The following is a 23,092-nucleotide window of genomic DNA, read 5'->3' on the forward strand; positions in this document are numbered from 1 at the left end:
TGACAATATCCTTTCACAACAAGTCTTGCTTTGTTCCGTATCACATTCCCTTTTTTATCCATCTTATTACGGAAAACCCATTTTAAACCAACTACAGATGCATCCCTTGGAGTAGGAATCAGTCTCCAGACTCGGTTTCTCTCAAACTCATTGAGTTCGTCTTGCATAGCCTGTACCCAATCAGAATGATCGAGTGCAGTGTAGACAGTTTTCGGTTCTATCTTGGAGACAAACGAATTAAACATGCAATATTCCGCTTGAGAGAATAAAGTAGTTTGTTTCGCTTTAACTTGAGAACGTGTAAGGACTCCCTCAGATGATTCACCAATCACTTGTGTTTTCGGATGATCTCTTATCCATTTAGTGAGGGGAGGATAATTTGGATCGTAGGCAAGATCCAGTTCAACATTTACTTCCTCTTCGAATTTTGATTGAACATCCGAATTATCATTAGTATTTTGATTCTCCCCCTCGAATGATGAGACGGTTTCAACATCAGGTTCAGAATTCTCTTCCTCGATTGGACTTTCATGGGACATGGTTGGAGATGGGTTCTCCCCCTGGAGAGGCGAATCCTGTTTACTTCATGGAGACGAATCCTCCCCCTGCAGTGGCGTGCTATCTTTTGGAGGTTCGTTTGTAGCATGAGGTTCGCTTTCACTATGAGGTTCACTTTCCATGTCTTTCACAGCGTCATTGATTATTTTCTTTTGGTTATCGATTTTGTTATCAGCTGCCTTCGCTTCAGAGTTGATGGCCTTTTCTGGTTCATCAAAGAGAAACATGTACTCTTCAAATAGGTTGGATATCGGTGCTGTTACTTTACCAGTTTCAGGAAAGATTTCCTCCATTGAACCTTCGCTTGATTGGAACTTCTTCATGTATTTGTCATCAAATGTGACATAATAGGTTTCTTCTAACTTCTTTGATCTTTTGTTGAGAACCCTATATGCCTTGGAGGTTAGAGAGTACCCCAAGAAAATCCCTTCGTCAGCTTTCACATCAAACTTGTTTCAGTTCTCTTTGGAGTTGAAGATGAAACATCTGGAGCTGAAGACATGGAAAAACTTGATGTTAGGTTTGCGATTATTAAGAATTTCATATGGAGTGATAGAAAATCACTTATTAAGAAAGGATCGGTTCTGGGTATAGCAAGCAGCAGCAATAGCATCAACCCAGAAATACAGAGGAAGAGAAGCGAAGCTAAGCATGGTTCAGGCTGCTTCACATAAAGATCGGTTGCGTCTTTCAACAACCCCATCCTGCTGTGGAGTGTAAGGAGCAGAGAAGTTGTGTGTGACTCCTTTTTCGGCTAAAAATTCTTCAAAATCCTTGTTCTTAAATTTCAATCCGTTGTCGTTTCTAATGTTTCAAACCATCTTTTGCAACTGAACTTCCACTTGCTTTATAAAGTTCTTCAGCTTTGGAGTAGCCTCTGATTTCTGTTTAAGAAAATATACCCAAGTGAAACGGGAAAAATCATCAACAATAACAAGTATATACTTACTACCGCCGATACTCTCAATTGCAGACGGTCCACATAGATCAATATGAAGAAGCTCAAGAGGCTCGATGATCTTTGTGTTTACAAGAGTTGGATGACTATTTCTGCTTTTCTTTCCCATGTCGCATGCAGCGCATAGATGCTCCTTATCAAACTTTAAGAGGGTAAGACCTCGCACATGATCAACAAGAACGAGATTGTTGATATCTTTAAAGTTGAGGTGCTAGAGTCTTCGGTGCCATAACCAGCTTTCATCAGAGTGAGCCTTCGTTAGCAGACATATAGCAGGCTTCCCTCGTATCAGATTTAGATTAAGTGGATACATCTCGCCTTTTCGCTGCGACTTCAGTAGAACCGTTTTCGTTTTCTTCTCTGTGATCTCTGATCCTTCATCATCGAACGAAACCTTCGGACCAGTTCCCACAACCCATTGTGAAACATTGATTAGGTTGTGGTGTAATCCTTCCACATAGGCAACTTTACGGATTAAGAAATCTCCATTCGTAATAATCCCGTAGCCCTTTATCATGCCATAAGAGTCGTTTCCATACTTGACACATCCACCATCTTTGAGAGCACGAAACTCCCTCAGCTCTTCCTTCCTTCCTGTAATCCTGAGAAGCCACTATCAATATACCATTCGTCGTCAAACTGCTCGTCACGTATAACCTGCAAGAATTAAGCGGATTTAGGAACCCAAAGTTGCTTGGGTCCTGGTGAGACTTTTACAGAAGATGGAAAAGCAATCGAAAGATCAACCATATACATTCGTTTTATTAATGTGGTTTCGTCTTTTCTTTTAATGGTGAAAACTTTGACTTTATTTTCTTTCGCATTCGGTTCGTTTGAGTCAGATTGTTTAATTTTATTTTGATTCCTAGTAGATTCTTTCTTAATCTTTCTAGGGTTAGTGGTTGTCTTGTTTGTTTGACCTTCAGAATCTTAGAAGAGCTTTCCTTTCCCTTTAACATCCTTGAGAGGAGTTTTATTTGGTTGAGAGCGAGGATGGTTGTGTTTCTTGGTGAACTTTCTTGGTGATGATGACCTGTGAGCAAGATTTCCCTTTTGTTTCTGCGAAGCACAGGAATGATAGTGAAAACACTGTTTGGCTTTCGCCTGCGAATTTGCTTTCGCTCTTTGACTTGAAGCTTTTTCTTTATGTACGTAATTGGAGTTTCGGGATTGCCAAAACTGCTTCCTCTCGTTGAGATTTTTCTGATATCTCCTATTTCGCTGACGTTTTTTCTCTGCGAGTTGCTTGGAAGATCTGTGAATGTTTACGTTCGGCTTCAATTTCCTTGCACAAGTTTCGCTCCTTTCTGACTGAGATTCGCTTGTCCTTTTTGTTTCGCTTTGAACTTCTTTTGTACCACTTGTACTTGCTTTAGCGATGCTAGATGGCTTATTGATTGGTTCAGCCACGTATCTGCCTTTCACTCTCCATGAGGTTCGTTCCGATAATCCTTTCATTTCATCTTCATTATCTATCGGGGCAGATCAGAACTACTCATCACATCCATCGGCATTGTCTTCATCTACCAAGGTAGTTAGCTCAACAGTTTTCTTCTTGGTAACTCCAGTGGTGGCATACACTTGATTTGGTACAGTTTGTACCTTTTGGTATACCACAACCTTTTCTTTAAGGACTTTGTTCTTGTCTTTAGACGATCGAGCGAACTCAACAGAGTTTTCTGATATAAGGACGTTTGTTGGTTCGGGTTCGGTTTTAACAAATTCAGAACAATCAACCTCGTCCTCTACAGAAATTTCACTTATATCATTGACCTCGTCAATTTCAGAAGTATTATCAACATTAATCTTGTTTTCTGAACTTAACTTGGTACTCAATGAATCAAATGTCTATACGGTTTCGGTCTTAATTTTCAACTTATCATTTTCGTCCAATAAGTTTCTAAGCATGTCCTTGTGGTCTTTGGAATTAATAAAGGACTCAATTTTGTCGAGACCAATCCTATAGGCATCAGAGGTTTCTTCTGATGAGACGATTGATTCACAGTTATAGCAATCAACATCTATTTCTTCTTCCTTTAGTTCAATAAAAGGAAAAATCATTTTGTGAGTCTTTTTTCCAATATCGCAATCTAAATGCAACTGAGTAATATTTGTATAAAGACGTTTAGCAATTAAGCAAAAAATATTCCTTTGTTTCAAAATTTTCAAATTGTCACATTGCAAATATATCAATTCGTCTCTTGCCCTAACCAACTCTAACTCCTTCTTCTCTATCGACATCATTCGCTCCTCACTCTTGGAAGACACCCTGCTAATTTGATCAGTTAGGTTAGCATTTGTGAGGCGAGTTTTTTTTAGGCTACCACTTAGACTAGAAAATTTAAATTTTAAATCATTTAATTCCTTTTCATAGTTAGAAACGGGTATCTTGAGTGTGTCAAGGATGGAATTTACCTTCTTGATCAATTGATCACATTCGTTAATCTGTTCTCCACCCGGTTTCGCTGTAAAGCATCTATCTTCCCTCTCTTTCGCTTCATCATACCCGTTATCTGTAGTGTAACCTCTCGTTTGTGACATACCAGCTGTCACCATCAGACACTTTCCAGCAAACTCAGAACCTTCTTCCTTCGCAACAAATGCCCTGCCATGAGTGGGCTTGCGAACTTCCTCATCTTCTGAATCAGTAGACCATACCTCTACTCCACCGAACTCGTTTTCTTCAATATTCTCCTGCACAAGTAACACAGGCATGGATTTATCGTTAGACTTCTTCTTCTTGGCTTCTTCAAGCTTACGCATGTAGTAAGCTTCATCGTCTTCACCCTCTTTCTTCTCATTCAGTCTCCTTAGCATGCATTCCTTCGCTAGATGGTTTTTGCCATGACAATAATTACAATCATAGCCTGAGTCAGCCACAAGTTTTCTCTCATTCTTCTCTTCTTCTTTCTGAGGAGTGCTTTTGATCTCCTCTTTCGCTTTCTACGGACTGTAGCTTCCCTGCCAGTTTCGGTTCTTAGCAGTAGGTAACTTCTTTCTAGCAAACTGCTTGGGGTTAGACACCATCAGCGCGTATTCTTCATTAGTCAAATCACACTCAGAAAGATCTGACTCTACTTCTTCTTCAACTGAATTCTTACCCTTTAAGATAAGAGCCAAGGATCCCATTCCGGAGACTACCTTCGTTTCCTTTGTCACAACACTTTCTTGTGACTAGAGAATTCCCACGAGCTTCGCCAACGAGTAAGTTTTAAACTATTCATGAGCTTTTACAGTTGAAACCACTGCCATCCATTCTGGTCTTAGGCCATTCATAAATGTGACCTTCTGCTCGATCACCTATCTGCCGATTTCATGCTTAATCATCTTACTAAGAAGATGGTTATAACGATTGAATGTTTGAATGAGACTTTCATCTGGATTTTGCTTTAAGTCACCAAACTCCGAAAGTAGAAGAGTTTGAATAGAATGCTCGAGATCCTCATCGGTGGAATATAACTCCTTAAGCCTGTCCCATATCTCCTTTGCAGTAGTACACGAACTCACCAGACGAAAAGTGTCAGATTGTAAAGCGAATCTAATCATCCTCATAGATTTTATTTTGCTAATTAATTTGTCCTTCTCATCTTGAGGGATATCCTTCACATCGATCCTGAGTTGATTGTACTCTTTATGTGTCTTTATGGTTCTATTGTTTCCAGAGTGAACGAAGGGACCCAATGTTATAGCCTCCCAGATCAAGTACCCGTTATCTTTTGAGCCAAGAACGTAATCTTCAAAGTTAAGAGCCCAGACCTCATACTCGTGAGTATACAGAATCAGAATCCCTGTGATAGATCCAATGTTGTTGGAGATGTTGATGGGATTGGTTTGAGAGTCGTCATGTGACATGATGACTTCATTTGATTACCTGTCAAGAATCAGACTTGTAAAGCGGTATTAGGGTAATATCGAGATCAAGGAATGACGTCAAAGAAGAGGTGACGACTCCAGTAGATTCGATAAAAGCGAAAACCCTAAAGATTTTCTTCTAACAGAAGAGATGCGTATGAATTACACAGCCTCCTGCTCTGATACCAATTGATGAGATTAAAAAACCTTTAGATCGATAAGATTCTTAGTCAGATAAATCAAGAACACAATGTAAATAAGAACAACAGATGAATCAATACTTATGTCGAATGATTAATAAGCCACAACCTTAGAAGAACTCTATGAAGAATTGCTACTATAGAGGTGTGCTAGGGTTACAATACGATAAAGGAGAATTAACTATCAAAAGCATCAATACTATGGTGCATGCATGCACTATATAAAGTAAAACCTAATAAACGAAACACGGCTGGACAGGCCCAATACCGTGAGAACAATGGACTTAGACCAAAAGCCCAATGACGCAACACTTCTTAACCCAACACCCTCCAAGGTCTTACACCGGTGCCATGGGAACCCCCATATGGTCTACGCCTGGAATGCCATGGGAACCCCCACATGGTCTGATATCCAATTGCCTCAGTGACCCCCCGAGGTCTTCCATGCAAGTATCACTGAGACTGCTAGCATATCGCATATCACATAAACAACTAGTATATCACATATCACACAGCCAACTAGTATTCCACATATCACATAATGGGCTGGCCTTGGTGCCTTTGACCCATTGGTATGGTGAGGAGACTCACCTCAAATGTCGGATGATAGCTAAAACATCTCTGCTCTGGAATCAGCTCTACTCAATACCTAAACCAAAACAATCACTTAGATAACATATCATGCTCATTACCCCTTTAGTAGTCAACCTTGGTAAAAGTCAAAGTCAACGCTCCGAGTTGACTCAACTCGTCGAGTTACCCCTTCAACTCGTCGAGTTTCCATGAATCACAAAATTGTGATTTCGCGATCCAACTCGTCGAGTTCTTCCATGAACTCGTCGATTTCTTCTTCATCACAGAATCAGGACACTTCAATTCAACTCGTCGAGTTCCTTATTGAACTCGTCGAGTTCTTCAGTCTGTTAACCCCTTCTTAGCTCATTAAGCCATTATTCCTCATATCTACACCCTATACTTCAGATCTTGACTGGAAATACCTCTGGAAGGGTAAAGTTTCCAACTTTACCCATTAATATCCTTCCTCAAAACTTCATGATAGGGCATACGAACATAGATTTGGACACTAGGGACTAGAAGGGCATATAAAGTCTTAAACTTTACCCACATGCATGACCATTTAGAGCTTGAAAGGTTAAAACAAGAGCTTCGATGTTGCATGGGGCTTCTAGGGCGACAAGGTTGGCACCTTTATGCCATGAAAGCCCCTCAAGACCCTAGATCTGAAGTGTTCTCCACTTGGGAAGTCCAACTCCTCAATAATCATCTCATTTGGACCAAAACAAACAAAAAGGACACTAAATGGAGATCTAATCACCTACTTGGCAAGTTTGAGACTTGATTACCAGAAAGTGTCGATAATGGAGTGAGGTTTCTGGATCTACTAAATCCTCCTTGTTCCTTCAAGCTTCCCTTCCTTCCAAGAGCTTCAAGCACCCACAAAAACACTCAAAATGGCTCACAATCACTCAAATATGCTTTAGGGTTTCGAGGTTTAGAGTTAGAGACTTGGAGGCTGGAAATGAGGCCAAACCCTAGGGCTTAAGTTGTTTAAATAGGGTGCAAAGTCCTGATTTTAGGGTTTCCCAATCCCCGTCCAACTCGTCGATTTGATCCTCCCCAACTCGTCGAGTTGGTCTTTCAAAAACACGCGGCCTAATTTTCCAACACGTCGAGTTTCTTTCCCAAACTCGACGATTTGGCCTTTATAAATGAAGATTATCTTTCCTTAATTGGCTTTCTAGATTCCGGGTGTTACATTGTTGGTTGGGGTGGAGCTGGCGTCTGCCTCTTTTCCTTTTGTTGAGTTTCCAACTTAATATCTCTTCTTCTGGCATGCTCCTGCATTTCTGCCAAGGTCTTGTATCGATTTTTTGACACAAACTATATGATATTGGTCTTGAGTGTGCTCAGTTACCGAGACATTTACACCTGTTCCGACGACGAATATTTTGGGCAGAATAGGGCCCTTCCTATGAACATCTTGGTGATCTCAGTCACCGACTCGGTAGTTTTCTTAAGCGATAAGTATTCCTGAGCTAGTCGCTCCCTCTCTACCAGTGGAACATACTATTCCCTTAACTTCTCCACAAACGTTTCCCATATATGTCAATGCACTCTTCTTAGTAGGTGAATAGTCCTTCGTGACAAAGTTCCACCAATCTTTCGCCCGATGGAAGAGAAGATTTTGTGTATATCTAAACTTTAGGTTGGATAGGCAGGCACAAGTGTAGAAGCGTCCTTCTACATCAGATATCCATATCATTACAACGAGTAGATCCCTGACAGCTTCAAAACTTTGGGGGTTTGGTGTTATTGAACTCTCTATAGGGCGTTTCTCTGTCTCTACTTGGGGTTGCAACATCAATGGCAATAGTAGCTGCTACGGCGACGGTGCTAGCTACGAGAACATACCGTTCATCAAGCATGGCAATTAGTTCGGTCTTGATAGACCCGTACATCTCTGGAATCATTTCTCATATGACTGTTAATACTACTACATCTATCCAATCACGGATGTCAGTCTCGCTTGGTCCTGACCTTCTGATCCATAACCCAAAACGCTTCCTCTCGTGATCATTACCATGAAGAATGCATAACGGGAATGGGTTAATACGAATCGAACTAATTCTAAAGGGATATTCAAATCCTATCCAATTCATTAGCAACTTTGTGGATTTTCTTGATCCAACGTTTCTAAGTCACTACACTCTGCTATAGATAGGTGTTTTCACACACACATTGTTTCAAGCACCCAATTATTTCTTTCCTAACTTCACTCGGATTTTACAACTCAGCTGATGCCTTATCTTATGAATATATGCCCTATCAGGTTTATATTAAACTTCGTAGACTATTCTTCTAGTCTCCCTTTCCACTTCTCTCTTCTGTTTACCGAGGAAGAACTTATACTAATTATCGGACGAATATGGTTACATGCCTCTAAAATCAAACAGTCTGCCGAAGAGCGCCAAATCAGGCAATCTATAACTATTTAATTTAGGAAGCATGCAGCCTAACGTACCTATTGAATAATTAATTAATATCAATATAGGTTCTTAGTATCAAATAAAAAGCAAATCCCTAGGCTATAAGGCATCTTAAGTATCAGGCAATTCTAACCGGAAATTCCTGAAAAGATCGCTAGCCTACATACTAGCATGAATTTCTAACATTTCATATATCAGTAAGCATAACAAATATGGATATTTTGGGAATCACTTTCCTTTCTCAGCTTTGGATGACTGTACGCATCATATTCTTTCCTTTTTGTATTATTCCTTTTATGAAAAAGATTTATTAATTACTCAGATCCTTAGTTTGAGTCTAGAATCACATGAGTTTTCATCCGGTTCACTCAAACCAGGGCTCTGATACCAACTTGTAACGTCCCGATTTTCAAAACAAAATTTTCATTTTTATTTATTCAAAACATTCAATTTGTAACGCCCGCAGATTCGGGCTAGCCAATTTAGAGACAATAAGCGTCAAAAATGACTTTTTGCTGGAAGATTATTTATAATAAATAATCTTACCTAAGTGATAGTATATGTCACACGGGTTCCATACATATAAAGAACGCTGAAATCCGAGTTATGGCATGTCGAAGCTTTACGGCAAAACCGGCACGACACCGGGAATCGTTAAAAGTGAGTTTGCGATAAAATATTTTTTAGCCTTAGCGATCTAAACGAAAGTGGTAGTATGCGTTAAACCGAGAGTGTGCATACAAAGAACGTCCAAATCTGACTTCATATGAGGAAGCTATGATTTTTCCAAGATTTAGCATAGCAGTGCACAACCCAAAATTCGAGTTTTAGATAGATCGGTTTTTAGCCAACACAAGCTAAAATGAGAATTAAAGATCTCATTAATAGGAGCTCAACGATAAAAATACAGTTGAATACGGAGTCTGTATGTAGAAGTTATGAATTTTACACGGTCGTTAAACAGTGTAATCTTCTCATACTATTAAACTTAAAATCGGTCGAGAAATAGCCGATGGAGTCAAAAGGAGAGTTGCAAATCTTGTCAATAAAAATGGAGTTTATATGCAAAAGTTATGAGCTTCCGAAGATGTAGCTGTCTGAGGGCATGAAACGTGGCAGAAACCCTGGCCGCCTTAAGTCCACGATGTGAAATTAGTCCAAGACACTAATCTAGGCTAGAAAACACATGGTAAGGCTACGGGATGACTCATGGAAGTTCACGACGTGAACATAGGTATGTCACAACGTGAATGGTCCCAAAACAACCTATAAATAGCAATCGAGGTTCATTCAATCGTTACATCATTTCCGTTCATTCTCTCTCGTTTTCTGAAGGTCATTTCCCTTCCCAAGCCTAACAACGACGAGCCTCTGACCGTTTTTCAGTTATATTCTATCAAATCATGCTACTAAGGTGAGTGCATAGTCCCTTTTGTAACACCGTAAATTTTCAAACAACATTTTTAATTTTAAAACTCATAATCGCATATAATAATTCTCAAAATCTCAAGTGTCGATGTCATAACATATTTCAAAATAGTTTTCAAAAGTAATTATTCAAATCCAGGATCCTCGTTCATGACTCTTTTCTCTTGTGTGTACAATCGAGCCGCCGCCTTCCCGCGATCCTGATAAGAACCTGAGACACATAACACATAACAAGGTAAGCACGAAGCTTAGTGAGTTCCCCAAAATACCACATACAGCACATAAGCCACTCGAGGCTATAACTCGGTATGACCCTCCGGTCAATGTGTCTCAGCGGGACCCTCCAGTCCCGTAGCTCGTTGGACCCTCTGGTCTGGTCTAGCTCGTTGGACCCTCCGGTCCGGTCTGGTTGTGAGCCTTCCGGCCTCACGGATCGTTGGACCATTCGGTTCGGTCTATAAACTCCGCATAGCATAAATCACCAAGACATAATGCATAGCATACATATAACACAATGCACATAGATCTCAAACATACACACACACATAAGACCCTCCGGTCTGCACATAGATACCACTCTAGGTAATGTATAGTGAGAAGACTCACCTCGGATGATGAACAACCCCTATAAACGCTGTTGCTGCGCACCGGCCAATAACTCTGTGCCAAGCCAACAATTATCTCAATTAGATCTAAGTCCAAACTCTCACTCATTGGGTCTAGAGGTTGATCACTAACCAACCCATTAATGACCTAAACCCATTGGGCCCACCAAGGCCCAATAATAATTGGGCCCTCTCAAGGCCCAAATTCTCAACTAAATGGCAAGCCCAACCCAAGGGCCCAAAGCATAAATATATAATTCCCTGGTCCAAGACTCTATTACAACAAGCCCAAAAATCCAGACCCAACACTCAAGGCCCAACACGATCCTTAGCCCAAAAGCCCACCGTGGGGTTACGCGGGGCATACCCCCTTTGGTACGCGCAACGTACACACTCATGCATGAGACTGATCGGGGCACCAACCCAGTACGCGGGGCATAATAGGATTTACGATGGGCGTACGCCCAGTTTTGCTTTAGTCCTTTTTCTTGGTCTTAACCCGTTAAGACCTTAACTCATCTCTTGGATCTAGACTCCTTAATAGCTTTTATTCCATAAAGTCATGGAATTTAAGCCTTTGCATGGCTGATGTGGTCTCAAACACACAAAACACTCATTCTCTTTTCTCATTAAGCCCTTATCTCATTAATGACTTGATTCTCACATCCAAGATCTCATTTTTATGGAACCACTCCATCAAAAACACTCAAAAGGACAGATAATGGGCTCTGGAGTCTAACAACTCATAAAGCTTCAAGCTTTGGGACCAAAAACCCGAAAATGGACCATACTATGCACAAATCAAAAGGAACACGAAAGCTTTGAGCTTTATACCTTCAATTGATGCTCCATCCTCATAAAAGCTCAGATCCAAAGCCTGGACTCCAACTCCTTCCCCTTTAATGCTCCTTCTTCACTCCAAGGACTCACAAAGTCACCCCAAAGGCTCTCATGCACTCACAAGCTCATATGGATGAAGACTTAGGGTTTTTAGAGGGTTTGTTCTCTGAGAAGGTGGCCAGGAATGAGGCCATCTCATTCTTTATATAGGGTCACTTAAAAATGTTAGGGTTTTCATTCACAGCCTAGTACGCCCCGCGTTCCTCTTGGTACGCCCAGCTTACCAATTGGTCCTCGCGTCCATTCTACGCTCATAGGTACGCTAAGCGTACCCATACTTACGCCCAGCGTACCCACTTTCCACCCATTTCTTAATAAGGACTAAATTTTCCATATCTTCCAAACTATCATAGCTTCTTTGTTACAAGTCCGATTCCAGCGATTCTTACTTCCACGGAAGGGTGACGAGAAGCTCTACGCTCTTATGAACTTGTCACAGTCTCAAGGCTCTACGGACCAAAGCTCAGAACTCGTATATGATTAAACAGGATGTTACACCTTTCATGAACATGATTTTAATACAAGTATTAATTAAAGAATTAAATATATGTTTATGTGGGAAATATTTGATATTGCCTGAAATACGTGTTAAGAGTATATCTGATAATATATGATAATCTAGGATACAAAGTAAACCTAAATTAATTAAGAGGAATATTGGGTAGTATTTCCTTATGAGTACGAGTGAGATATAAACGGAGGGTAGAACTTTAAAACTTGTCATTAATCCAAGAGCATGGATTAGACTTAGTCATTTGTCCTTAGTCTGAGAGTATGGAAAGGATATAGTTATTTATCATTAATCCGGGAGTATGGATTAGACATAGTTAATTGTCCCTAGTCCGAGAGTATGGAATGGGCATAGTTATTGATCCGGGAGTATTGATCATATATACCCGATCCGGGAGTATGGATTAGGTAAAGAGGTAAACTTTAGATCAGGGAGTATGGAATTTGTAAAGACATAAATTTTAGATCCGGGAGTATGGATTAGGTAAAGAGGTAAATTTTAGATACGGGAGTATGGATTAGGTAAAGAGGTTATTTTTAGATCGACGGGGTGGGGTAAATTGCTTATATGAGGTGAATTTGTATATGTTATGATATATATATATATATATATATATATATATATATATATATATATATATATATATATATATATATATATATATATATATATATATATACACAGTAGGATTGAAATCCCTATGTACTCACCAGGTTTCCCAACCTGACCCACTTAGTTTAATTGTATCACAGGTGTCGATACGAAGCTACATTACACTGAGAGATTAAAGGAGATATAGATCACTAGTGTAAATGAATGTAAGGTCTGTTTATGCTTATGTTTCTGTATTGACGATGACATCCCAAAGTTTTAATAAAAACAAATTACATTTCTTCGGAAATGCTTTGATAATATATTTATCATGTTTTCTGGGAACAAATTCCATAATATTATTCTTTAAAAATGATACTCTGATTTTCAAATAAAGCATAAACAAATCGGTCTTTTCTGGCCGTGAAATTGGGGATGTCACAGTTGGTATCAGAGCATTAGTTTAAGCAAACTAGGAATTTGTAGGATTTCTATACTTAGACTTAGAATGCTAAGCGATGATTGTGAGATGAGTGTCTATTATATTTTAGGCAGTACACCTGAATTGACACAAGCACTAGCTTACATTAGGATTAGATGCCTAAATTGCTTTTATGTGCTAAATGATTTATGTTATAGCATTATATGCTTTATGATGCTATTATTTGATCAGATCTATGGTCTATTGCCGACCGGATCTGAAAATTTTATGTGTTCAGATTTCTAAACGTTTAACTACGATATTAGAACTGGCATGTAACTTTTCGGAGTAATAAGGAGGAATACGCATCAAAACCTTCCTCCATCTACATTCTCGTCCCGATACGCTGAACGCATGCTTCTGTGAACATAACGTCGTGGTGAAGACTCATAGCAAATTGAGTAAACGGAGGAAATGAGGAGGCTTACGATAGTGAATGATACCTATCGGAAGATATCATAAGAGAGGTATCTTGCCTTTAGAATACATGGAAATAGATAATACGTCTGGTACGGGAGAAGTATACTTTCGATTTGTAGAAAGAAAGAATGTTTGGTATAATCCATAAATTTGTCCTATCGTCTGGCGTTTCCATCACCAACAGTGTTGAAGCAAAATTATGTTGAAGATATGCATGGAAGAAGTCCTAGTAGAGTCTAGGGAATTTTTTATGATTATTTGAACACATGCGTATGTGTTAAATCGTTTTGTGATTTTAAGAAATAAGAACTTGGAGACTGCGAGACAATACTTGGGACGAGTATGAATAGGTGTGAATGGTAGTAGAGGCCTATACTACCGGAAGCACAGGACTCGCACTTGGATCGGGGAAAGTCAAAAGGTTACCAAGAAGCTAGTAATTGATTATGTTTTGTTCAAGTATGTCATTACTATCGTTTCAGTGATGCCTAAGAAGATGATTGTTATTCCGACCCTAGTGGTCATATCAAATTGAGTCTGACTAAGACGAGTATGTTACATGGTTCTGAAAACCAAGATCGATGTAGCATCTGACTTAAGCCAGGAGATTGAAGTGAAAGAAAATCGAAGCGATCAATAGAAGTATCGCGATCGTTGTAAGAGCTTGTAGCTAGAAGTACTACATACTAGAATGTGATTATATCACATTAGATCATGAAGAAAGGTATCTTTCATTCTGGAATTTGACTCTAAAAGACCTGAGTCTAAGCGTTGCATCATATGATGAGAGGTTATTAGAACATGACCCATCGGTCTATTTTGGTAATCGAAGGAAATAACTTATCATAAGCCTGTTAAGAAGAAGAAGGAGCTTCCAATGAGAAACGCGATTGTAACTTGAAGTTTACAATTGAAAGTCCAACATAGTACGAGGAGCACGGGTGCAAGATCGAGCACCGCCTGCAGTCAAGAAGTCCAAGACTTAGATACTCATTTGAAAGGAAATAAGAGTTACGGTTATTACCTAGGATGAAAAGATAACGTATGGAGTCATTATACAAGCCTTGTTTTGTTGATTATTCCGAGACGTAATCGTCCTAATGGGGAGATAATTGTAACGCCCGCAGATTCGGGCTAGCCAATTTGGAGACAATAAGCATCAAAAATGTCTTTTTGATGGAAGAAAATAATCTTAACTAAGTTACAGTATATGTCACTAGGGTTCCGTACATATAAAGAACGTTGAAATCTGAGTTATAACGAAGAAGTTTTGACGTGTCGAAGGTTTACGGCAAGACCGGCACGACACCGGGAATCGTAAAAAGATAGTTTGCCATAAATTACTTTTTATCCTTAGCAATATAAATGAAAGTCGTATTATACATTAAACCAAGAGCATGCATAAAAAGAACGTCCAAATATGACTTCGTATGAGGAAGTTATGATTTTTCCAAGATTTAGCATAACAATGCACAACCCGGAATTCAAATTTTAGATCGATCAATTTTTAGCCAACACAACCTAAATGAGAATTGAAGATCTCATTAATAGGAGCTCAACGATAAAAAGACAGTCGAAAATGGAGTCTGTATGTAGAAGTTATGAATTTTACATGGTCGTTAAACAGTGTAATCTTCTCATACTATTAAAGTTAAAATCGGTCGAGAATTAGCCGATGGAGTCAAAAGGAGAATTGTAGATCATTTCAATACCTACGGGTGGATATAGAGAACATGAAAAAAGGAGTTCATATGCAAAAGTTAGGAGCTTCCGAAGATGTAGCCGTCTGAGGGCATGACACGTGGCAAGAAACCCTAGCCGCCTTAATTCCACGACGTGAACATTAAGTCCACGACGTAAAATTAGTCGAAGACACTAATCGAGGCTTGAAAACACGTGGTAAGGCTACGGGATGACTCATGGAAGTTCACGACATGAACATAGGTGTAACATCCATAAAATTCAAGCCAATTTAAAACTTTTTCAACCATTCAAAAACCATTAATTATTACAAAGTGTTTTCAAAATAGATTCATGTCACAGTATCCCAGAAATCAAAATCATAAAAATATGAGGATGTGCATGATCACCCCTTCGCTTTCTCGCGATCGTCTGAAGTACCTGAAACAAAGTCTACAACTATAAGCCCAAAGCTTAGTGAGTTCCCCCAAAATACTAACGCCATACAAACCATAACAATATCATACAAACAGCATGCATATATAGAGTCTACAGTTTGACTGGTCCGCCCTCACCGGGCCTTCAGTCTACCTGGTCCACTCTCAGAGTCTTCATTATGACTGGCCCGCCTTCACCAGGCCTTCAGTCTATCTGGCCCACTCTCAGAACCTTCAGCATGTCTGGTCCGCCCTTTCGGGCCTTCAGCCTGTCTTGACCGTTCTCCGGGCCTTCGGCCTGACTAGTACTCCCTACCGGGTCTGCAGTCTATCCGGGCCGCCCTAAGTATGTTGGCCTAGAGCACAAAGCAGGACCGCCTCAACCCACACCCAATAACACAATCAACACATAAATATCATACGCTAGCTAGCATGTACAGATAGTCATACAAATCTAACAGATCACTAATCATAGCATCATCCTATATACCATGATACCGATCTAACAGATTAGTAACATAACATCATCCTATAACCAGGATACAGATCTAACAGATCACTAACATAGCATCATCCTATAACCAGGATACAGATCTAACAGATCACTAACATAGCATCATCCTATAACCAGGATACAAATCATAAAGGGTCGGCCTTGGTGCCTTAGACCCTATTGATATAGTGAGAAGAACTCACCTCACAAGTAGCATTGGATGACAGTGTCAAACTCCCAAACATAGCTCCAAACTCAAACACCTAAAATCATCATAGGACCAATTCTATCATGACCCAAATTACCAAAGTACCCTCAGAAGTCAAACTTGGTCAACCATTGGTCAAAGTCAAAGTCAATAGTCCATGTAGAACCAACTCGTCGAGTTCATCTACTGACTCATCGAGTTCCTTCAGAACTAAGAGACCGAAAACTCGAGTCAACTCGCCGAGTTACCAAATAACTCGTTGAGTCCATGCAGTGCCCAGAAGGTTCGGGAAAAACTCGATACAACTCGCCGAGTCACCAGAGTAACACGTCGAGCTCTTCATCATCCATAAAGTGGGAAAACCCTCACCAACTCGTCGAGTTTGCTACACAACTCGTTGAGTTCTTCATGTCTTAACGTGTTCAGCCCTTTCTAGTCGACTCCAAGGGCCCAAATTGCAGATCTAGCCTCTTGGGACAGACATACCATGTAAAGTTGCTAACTTTACGTGCATGCAAGGCTTAAAAGGGATTAAAAAACTAAAATTAAGCTTAATAAGAGGTTTAGGGCATGGAGGAGGGCCAAGACTAGCTAAAGTCGACCACTTTATGTTCATGGAGGCCTAGAGGTGTCCAGATCTGAAAACACCTCCTTTAGACAAGCTCAAATCCGAGAATGACCCCATTTTACACTAGGAATGATCATATTCTTGCATAAGGGAAGATCTGAGAAATGGAAAGCCAAGGTAAAGACTTCTTACCTCCAAATAGTTGATAACACAGAGTAGATGTTGGATCTACTGCTTCTCCATTTGCTCTAACCTCTTCAAGCTTCAAAACCTTTCCAAAAGAGCACAAAAATGACCTTCTAAGCTCACACACACAAGGAAGTAGTAAAGAACAGCTAGGGTTTCCTTCTCTGGGTAATGAGGTGGTAAGGGAGGCCAAAGGATGCGGGTTAAGTCCTTTAAATAGGGTGCAAACCATAAAAATTAGGGTTTTCCCATTCAGCTCCTACTCGTCGAGTTAGGGTCCTCCAACTTGTCGAGTAGATCCCATAAATCACGCGGCCTAATTAGCTTCTACACGACGAGTTGGGGCATCCAACTCGTCGTGTAGGTCTTAAGATATGAATATAAAAGCTTCAAATTTATACCTGGGAGTCGGGATGTTACAATTCTCCCCCACTTGAACTTGACTTCGTCCTCGAAGTCTGTTAAGGTGAACAACTCCGGATAGTGCTCCCGCATCTCGGCCTTCGACCCCAAGTCCACTCGGATCCCCTTCGATGCTCCAATTATACCTTTACCAAATGTACCTCCTTGTTCTGTAGAACCTTCACTTTCCTCTCCAGAACGGCCACTGGCCTCTCCACGTAATTCAAGCGCTCGTCCACCTGAATGTCATCCAACGAAACGACCACATCCTCGTCTATTATGCACTTCTGCAACTGTGAAACGTGGAAAGTGTTGTGTATATGACTGAGCTCCTCCGGGAGATCCAGTCTATACGCCACCTTGCCAACCTTGGAATTAATCCTGAATGGCCCGATGTATCGGGGACCCAACTTCCCATTTTTCCTGAAGCGAATCACACCCTTCCAGGGTGAGACCTTCAGTAGTACCATGTCACCAACCTGAAACTCCAACTCAGATTGGCGCAGGTCGGCGTAACTCTTCTGCCGACTCTGAGCGGTTTTCAACCGCTACCTGATCTATTGAATCATCTCGGTAGTTTGAAGGACTACCTCGGTCCGACCCATCACCCTGTGCCCTACCTAGCCCCAACAGATGGGGGTACGACATCTCCATCCATACAACAGCTCAAAAGATGGAGCACCAATGCTGGAGTGATAGTTGTTGTTGTAGGAGAACTCTGCAAGGGGTAGGTAGGAGTCCCAGCTCCCACCGAAGTTAATAACACAGGTCCGTAACATATCCTCGAGGGTCTGAATAGTCCGCTCGCTCTGGCCGTCTGTCTGAGGATGGTATGCAGTGCAAAAATGCAGTCTCGTGCCCAGTTCCTCATGGAACATCTGCCAAAATCGGGAGGTGAAACGCACATCACGGTCTGAGACAATAGAGACCGGCACCCTATGGCGAGCAACGATCTCGCGGATATATACATCGGCCAACTTCTCGGCTGATGAACTCTCCCGAATGGCCAAGAAATGGGCGCTCTTGGTCAGTCGATCCACGACGACCAATATAGCATCATATCCCTTCGTCGTCCTCGGCAGCTTGGTGATAAAGTCCATTGTGATCTGCTCCCATTTCCACATAGGAACCTCGAGAGGCTGCAGCTTGCCATGCGGCCTCTGGTGCTCGGCCTTGACCATCCTGCAGGTCAAGCACCTGTCAACGTACCAAGCGATCTCTCGCTTCATGCACGGCCACCAGTAACTCAAACTCAGATACCGGTACATCTTGGTAGCCACCAGGTGAATAGAGAAGTGAGACTTATGGGCCTCCTCCAGTACAATCTATCTGACCCTACCAGACATCGGAACCTAGACCTGACCACAACGGGTAAACAATCCCCGACTGTCCTCCTTAAATCGAGTGATCTCGCCTCTAATCCTCTCAAGCTTCCAGTTCTCCTACCGTACAACCTCAACCTAAGCTTCCCTGATCAAGCTTACAAGTGGAGAATCCACTGATATCCTCATACTTGTCGCTGGAATAAAAGATCCATCCGACTTGCGACTCAGGGCGTCCGCCACAACATTCGCTTTACCCGGATGGTAAAGGATCTCGCAGTCATAATCCTTGACTGATCCTTGATGTGCCTCACGCTCTTGTGGTCTGTGTATATGGTACAGCAGACCCCGTAGAGGTAATGTCTCCAAATCTTGAGAGCGAATACCACCGCTCCCAACTCCAAATTGTGTGTAAGGTATCTCGTCTCATGCGGCTTCAACTGTCGCGATGCGTAGGCTATCACTCGTCCTCTCTGTATGAGGACTGCTCGCAGTCCTGTGATGGATGCATCACAGAACACTACAAAATCCTCAACTCCCTCCGGGAGAGTCAAGAATGGAGCCTCGCAAATTCGCTGTCTGTGGGTCTCAAATGCCCTCTGCTGCTCAGGGCCCCATCGAAAATCCACCTCCTTCCTCGTCATACGAGTGAGGGGTACTGCAATCTTGGAGAAATCTTGTATAAATCTCTAGTAGTACCCTGCGTATACCAAGAAGTTCCTGATATCCGAGGGATATTTCGGAACCTCCCACTGCATAACCGGCTCGATCTTGGCCGGATCGACCAAAATCCCCTCCTAGTTAACGAGATGTCCAAGGAACTGAACCTCTCATAACCAAAACTCGCACTTAGAGAACTTGGCATAAAGTTGTTCCCGCCTAAAAACGCCTTGCAGCTCGTGGAGATGCTCCTCATGCTTCTCTCTGGTCTTGGAATACACCAATATGTCATCGATGAATACGATAATCGAGCGACCGAGCATCGGTCTGCATACCCGATTCATCAGGTCCATAAATATATCTGGTGCGTTAGTGAGTCCAAACGGCATCACCACAAACTCGTAATGTCCATAACGAGTCCGAAACATGGTCTTCTCCACGTCCTCCTCCCTCACTCTGACCTGCTGATGTTAGGTTCGAATTATGTTGTAATATGTCGAAGTCTGTTTTACCATTCGTATGTTTTGTTAAGTTTATTTACTGAGGTGTATTTCGTACGAAGCTTAATTGTCAATGCCTTAGTATTTTTTTATGCTTTCACTGTTCCTATAAATATGTAACTTTACTAGAGTTAGATAAGAGTCCTTTATAGAACCTGTCTATTTTCTCTGTAAAAGTTGAAAGCATAAATGAGCAGAAACCAGATCTTATTTACATCGTTTGTTCAATCTGCATTCGTTTAACTCTGATTTTGATTAATACTTGATTCCACGATTCATCAATTGGTATCAGAGCAGGAATCATGATCTGAGATCTAATTTTCATTCTGTTTCAAAAGGTTTTTGAATCAAAATTATGATTCAAAAAGTTCTGCATCTTGTGACGTGAAAAAGCTTTCTAGATCTTGAGTTGTGATTTGATTCTGCAACAGATTTGTTGAATCGAGTATTCTACTTTGTTTTGTTTTTGTTCAATTCAGCAATTTGCTCTCAAATTCTCTTTGATTTCTCATAAATTCTCAAAAATTTTGTTCCGTACATCAATGGCGAACTTCAATCTCAACTCGATGACTTCATACTCTCATCTGCTAGGATCTTCAACTAAGATTCCTATGCTCATTCCTGAATACTATGATCAGTGGTCTGATCGTATGCAGGATTACTTGAATGGAATCGATGAAGAGCTTTGGTCTTGCATCTCAGGGAATGTTACTCTTCCAACGAACCTTCAACCAATTGGATCTTCATTCAGTACTACGAGTGTGAAAAATCAAAATGATCGTATAAAGAAACTTGAAAAACGATGCATAAGGGAGTTGCGTGGTGCATTGCCTCCAGTGGTGTATAACTATGTCAGAAGTTGTACAACTGCAAAGGAAATCTGGAATAATCTCAAAGAAAAGTTTCAAGGCAGCGAGAAGACGAAAATCAATTCAGTTAAGCAATGTATGATTGAATTGAAGGATTTCAAGCAAAAAGATGGTGAACGATTGAAAGTTACTATGATAGGCTGAATGAGCTGATATACAAATGCAATCGTTATGGAATCACGAGGTCTGCCATGGAATTCAATCTCACATTTGTTATGGGACTCCGTAAAGAATGGAGAAGTGTTAGCATGATGGTGAAAAATCAACAGAGTTTCGACACATCTTCTTTGAATGATTTGTACAATCAACTGAAAACTCACAAAAGTGAAGTGAATGAAATGGCAGAAGAGTCGAAGATTAGTCTAGGTGAAGCAATTTCTTTTTACTCTAACAACCGAGTCAAAAAGTTTTTCAAGAAACCATTTAATTCGAAGGTGAAGCAAAGTTAAGGAAAACGAAGTTTCGTGAACAAAGCTGCAGGAGAAGAGAAGAAGAAGTATGAGAAGAATGATGCGAAGAGTGCTGAGGAAAAGAAAGAGAAGAAATTGAAAGGAGATTCTGGTATGGATTGTCATTATTGCAATGGAGCCAATCATTTAGAAAATAATTGCATGCTTCGAAAGAAAGATGAGAAGAAGAATAGAGTGAAGGATGAGGCATTTTATGTGGAGAGGTTGGAAGAGGTACGTACGAAGGCGAAAAATCTGTCTTTGGTGGCTCAAGGTGAACAGGAGAATGATGGAACATATCAAATCTGGTCTTCGGGCTCCGATGATGAGGAAATGTGTAATCCTATGCATGGAGCTATGTATGCGAAGCTGGAGGAAGATTCAGACGAAGAGGTCAAGGGTCGTTGCTTTGTGTCAAAATCTGCTGATAAGTCTCCAATGACAACAAAGGTACGTAACATTATTTAATCTTTCAATATTCCTTTGAGTGCATATGATTATGAAATTGTTGCTTTTGATGATACTGTTGCTTATTTCGATAATGTGGTTGTTTCTGCTAGCAATGAAGCTAAGAAATTAAGCAATCAGTTGTTAGAGACACAAAAGAAGTTAGATTCAAAAGTTGTCAAGATAGAATGTTTAGAATTGCAAATAACAAACATAATGTGTGATCGTGATTCGTTATCTAGTGATGTAAAACTTTTGTTAGGTCAACGAAATATCTATTGCAATTCTGCTAAACGTCTATATGAAAAATTAACTGCATTGCATCATTCGTGTGATATTAGTACGGAACAACATAGGAAATTATTACCTTTTCTAGCATACGAAAGAGCGAAGGTAGATAATATTTCGTATGATTGTGAGAAAAACATTGCTGAGTTTGACAAAATTCCTGATGATAGATATGCTTATGGAATTGTCAAAATTGATGAATGTCTTGATACAAATGAATTGGTTAACATTGTGAATGATACTTTGACAAAGTCAGAACAAATCAAAATTTTGAAAAAGACTGAGAATTCGACATCTGATTCTCAATCTAATTTTGCCAATATTTAAGATAAATCTGACAATATTAGCGAAATTAATGATATTGAGGATGTTGATTGTTCTCAGTTGTCTGTTATTAATTTCGCATCAAAATCTAAAGGAAAAGAAAAACTTAAGGATTTGGAAGTTAAGATTGACACTGACAAACCTTCAACTTCAAAAGTTTGTGATTCTGAGTTTGTGGATATCCGAGATAGTCAAACGGATAGCAGTGATGATCATAATGATGATGACTAATCGGACAAAAAGGTCTCTTCAAACAAAGATTCGATAGAAAAAGAAATTCCTTGTGTTGTTGTTGATCAAGTATTTGGGGACACTGAAAATTTCGACAAAGTGTTGTCTGAAAAATGAGCCCATTATTTGGAAACAAATCAAGTGGTGTATCCTAATTTCAAGTGTACTGATGATGTTGTCTTTCCAAATCAAGTGTTTGTTACAACTGGAAATTTTGAAAACATTAAACCAGAATTCACCAAAATGGTCGAAGAAGACCACGGATGAAGGGTTCTTTTCAAATCAAAGAACAGTCGAAAATACCTTAACAAAGAATTCGTATGTTTTTCAAAGACAAAAACCACAACGCAAATGGGTTGAAAAATCGAAAATTGTGAAAGAAATTACAAAAGAAGTTGTTGTGGGAAAAGAAACTGTTGTCAAATTAAATTCCAAAGAATTTAAAGAACAAATTGACAAGTTTTCAAAAGAAAATGCAATTTCTAAAAGACAAGCTCGAAAGAAGATTTTTTGGCA

Source organism: Lactuca virosa, chromosome 8 (assembly GCF_052849685.1).
Source record: "Lactuca virosa cultivar CGN04683 chromosome 8, Lactuca_virosa_CGN04683_v6, whole genome shotgun sequence".
Lineage (NCBI taxonomy): Eukaryota > Viridiplantae > Streptophyta > Magnoliopsida > Asterales > Asteraceae > Lactuca > Lactuca virosa.